We start from the raw sequence: 4,149 nt of genomic DNA, 5'->3' as shown, positions 1-4,149 counted from the left end.
CCAAATGAAGCAGAGGAAGAGACCCAGAGATGTCAGTCCGGGGACAACCCAGGGGCAACCGCGAAGCCAGAGTCCGGCCACGCCAGGCTCTGAGGGCGCGCCTGGGTCACCCTGCACTGGCTGGAGGCCCCTGGCTTGCTCATCACTGTGGAAACTGTAAACGCTGCCATCTGTCTGCTGCATTGGGCTGTCAGGAGCGAAGCCAGATGGTGTCAGGGAGTGTGGACCCATGAGGGGAGAAAGACGCCAGGCGGAGGTGCACTGCGGCCCCCTCCCCAGGGTTGATCCCCCTTGGCTGTGTGCCTGGAGCAGCGCCGGCTCCTGTGGATGGCGAAGAGGGGCTGCTGCCAGTCACAGGAGGACGTTCTGGGAGAGTGAAGGTCGTCATTAGAATCTGAATCACCAGGAAATGGAGCAGAACTCGATGTGGCACATTCCAAAGATTAAAAAAAAAAAACAACGAAAAACACCTCGTTATTAATTTGAGTCGTTCTCCTCATAAACAAATTCACACGCTGACTCTTTGGGCCAAAGAAAGGCAAAGATTAAACAGGTGTAACCCAGCAGGATACACACGCAGAACTAGACTCCGCTCAACAACTCCGTGCCACAGAAGGCTGCTTTCAGAACCGCAAGGATCAGTTTTGGGTTCTGCTTGACTTTGATGATAAATATGGAATTAAAAAATCAATCTATGAAAATGTTATTTAATCTCAGAAATCTTTCCTGCCTTATTCATTAATGTGATTATTTGTTTCTTAGTCAATGCTACCTTCTTCTATAACTTTCTACCTAGAGGGGCAAAAGCCCCAGTATTTAGCACTCTGAGTTTTATAAAGCGTCTTCACACTTCTGTCTCGCATCACTACCCTTTGATAGCATTGGGGAGGGACTTTTGCTATTTCCATGTTACAAATGGGTCACCCAGGCACCCGGAACTCGAGTAACTAGCCCATGCCTGCGAAGCTCCCACCTGGAGTGGGGAACTAGAGCCAGATCACCAGACCCAAAACTGAGGCCTTGAGGTGGAGATGTTTATCTCTTCACAGCGGCTGAGTTGTCTCTACTTTATGGGCTGCGAATACTTTCTGGCTTGTCCTCTAGGAATCTCTTGGCATCTTTTTACCAAGTTTAATATCACAGAGCTATAAGGCTTAGAAGACCTCAGAGGCCATTATAGCCAACCCCCAGACTCCTATTCTGCAGCCAAATTAGTGATAACACGTTATATAATTCCATTAAAAAACCCAACCAACGAACCATTTAGTACCTTCCTAAAAGAAGAGTTTTTCTTGAACATGGTGCTAACTAACCAATTTGATTGAAACCACCCGATATTTTGACATGGTCAAAAGCATATTGTGTAATAGAAATACAATGAGAGTCACATATGTGATTTAAAATTTTATTGAGCCATATTAAAAAAGTAAAAAGACACACACTCTTCTCGTGCGACACAGAACCGGGACCCCCGTGCAGAACATTTTACTGTTTTCCCTTAATACCCAGGAAACATGCGCTAACCTGGTAAATACCTGCTTCGTGGAGAGTTGTCTTTCAGGATTCATACCCTCAGGACATTGTTGGGGACCTATTGGACTGAACAAAGGGGGGCAACACGGGAATAAAAGACAAGAGACAAAAGAATATATTTGGAAGAAGGGGTTAGGGGCACCTTGCCTTTAGTGGACAAGGGCCCTGAGCTTTACACAGCCCTCCATATTTATTAGGCAAAAAGAGATAGCGAGAAAGCTGGGGGAGGGGGGTGATTGTCAGTCTGCCGTTTGGTTCACAGTAGGTTTGCAATTTTGGACAATAGGCACTAGATTTTTTAGGCAGATAACTTTAAGGAGCCCGGAGCTAGGGAGTGATGTCTGTTAGCAAACCTTTTGGTGGCAGGGCAGTGTGAGTTTGCCCACATCCTGCATTCATGATAAACAGTTCGCTGTTTGTAGCCTCCAGCGGAATGCTGAGTTGGTCACGTCCCCCACGGGCCTTCGGCTCCCTGCAGGACACCACCTCCTAGACATTTGCCCACATTTGCTGACCTACACTCAGACACTCTGGCTGGTCTAGACACTCAGGGCCTTTACTCCGGCTCCTGCCAGAGGCCTGAGAAATCCACACCTCACTGATAGCTCCATAGCTCACCAGCGTCCGTGGTGAGCCAGTTTCCTTGGCGGCAGCATCCTCCGCCTTGGGAGAGACCGTGGGGACCGTACTGAAGAAACTGCCACTCAGAGGCATTGCTCCGTGCTGGGCACTGCCATTGAGAAGTGCACCTAAGCGGCCACCAGTGAGCGACGACCACGCATGAACAGGAATGTTCTAGAGCAGAATGCACATATGAAGGCTGCGGCCTGCGCGAGAACCTGCACCTGGAAGCCACCCTGACACGCTCCTCCCCTTGGGGCAACGTCCACCTCCTCCCCGTAGGGTGGGGAAGATGCCGCTGGTGCTGGGGACGGGGAGGGCCAGCGCGTGCGCGGCGGCCAGTGAGCCGTAGATGCTCAGTCCCATCCGCCTTTCTCATGCCCCTTCCCTTTCCCGTCCTCCCTCCTCTCCTCTCACCTGCGTGGTAACAACGGTTGTGACACTTGGTTTTCTTAACTCAAGAGGTGCACGTGATTTATTTTTAAAATTCCCTCAAAAGAACGTTTTCTTGAATTGAAACTAATGATCAAACAGAAGCTAGGCCGGAGACAGTGGCACCACCCTTTCTGCTTCCCTCAGTTCCACTCCCCTCCCCGCCACACCCCACCTTCCTGCTCGGTGTGGGCTGGGGCAGGCAGCAGGGAGGACAGCGTGGAAAGGCAACCGCCAGGAGGAAAGGCGGGAGACAGCGGGAAGGGAGGTTTGCCTCCCCCTCTTCCTGTGGTGACCTCCACCTCACTTACAAAAATCACCACCGACATTTGGGAACCGTGTTCGCTGACTGAAAGCAAAGCTCAGCTGACCTGTGAGGAGTCCCCGGGGAGCTGCCGCGGTGGTCGCCGTTGAGTCCATCCGTGCCGCTGGGCCGAGGCAGCTGGAGGTGAGCATGCGCGGGCGGTGCGGCCGGATGGAGCCCACCAGCAACTGGGTGGAGGGCCCGCAGCTCTCCCAGCTGCTGCCTAGCTGCTCCCCGCCCTGTTTTGAATGACTGGTAGCAGAAAGAAATGGCGGAGCAGCGGCCCTCGGTGCCCGGATGCCTGGCAGTGCAATGCATCCTCTCCGTGTGCTGCAGGAGGTCAGAGCCAGCCAGGGAGGCAACTGCCTGCTTGGTCTGCCGGTGTCCAGACCGTATCCAGAGAGGGTGTGGCTGGATCTGAGAAAAGGCTGGCACCGGCCAGACTGGCAGTGGCTCAGTCCTGCCTGGCAGGAGCATCCACGGACTGGCTGGCCAGAGTGCAGGACAGCTGCCCAGGTTCCGCCTGTTCCACAACATTCTATTCGCAAGGGGCCACGGGCACTGCCCGCCTGGCCCGGTCTGCTGTGTAGAGGCGTGCAGGTGGCCAGTGACTGGCTGGGCTCCCGGGGCTGCTGCCTTTGCTCTGGGAAGACCACAGATGCCTCATCTTGGGAGAGGCCTTCTTGTGTGCCGCTTGTTGGGAGATGTGGCCCAGCTGCCTCGGTGCGGCTCCTGCAGGGTGGATCTCTGGCCACCCGGCCAGCTGAGAGGTGTCTCAGGGCTCACTCCGAAGCCTTGGCTTGTCTTTGTTCTCATTTCTTCTTTTGACCTCAAACAGGCCACGGTTCATGACTCTCTCAGGAAAGGATTTTATCTCCATCATTTGCAACTTCTTGGAGCTGAAGTCTGCACAGCACTGTGGAGATTGTCAGATCTGCGTGGACAAGGGAGGGCAGGCCTGGTGGTTTGGAGAAGCAGGGCTATGCCAGAGTGAGGTGGCACGGGGTGCAGGCGGCTTCTTTGAGGGGGACCCGGGGAAGCAGGAACAGGAAAGCCAGCTAAACTGCAACCTCAGTCCCCGTTGAAGACAGCAGGGCCTGAGGCAGCTGCACCCAGACGTCTCCGGGGTTCGTGTTGGTCCAAAGGAGGGAGGCTGGGTGGAGACTCACCTGCTGCAGTCCCCATGGGCTGAGTGTTGTGGAGCTGTCAGCTCCCTTTGTTCGGGGGTCTGTCCAAGCCTGGGCAGCGAGCTTCCTCGG

The 4,149-nt window shown here is 54.0% G+C and overlaps 1 pseudogene; it reads right to left on the bottom strand.

Annotated features, from left to right (window-relative positions):
• Window positions 1-2,807: 2,807 nt before the first annotated feature.
• LOC109027127 (uncharacterized) lies at window positions 2,808-3,758 on the bottom strand (annotated as a pseudogene).
• Window positions 3,759-4,149: the final 391 nt, after the last annotated feature.

This window comes from Gorilla gorilla, chromosome 5 (assembly GCF_029281585.2).
Source record: "Gorilla gorilla gorilla isolate KB3781 chromosome 5, NHGRI_mGorGor1-v2.1_pri, whole genome shotgun sequence".
NCBI classification, from domain to species: domain Eukaryota; kingdom Metazoa; phylum Chordata; class Mammalia; order Primates; family Hominidae; genus Gorilla; species Gorilla gorilla.
The sequence above is the reverse complement of the archived record's forward strand: the minus strand, read 5'-3'. Positions and strand labels throughout refer to the sequence as shown.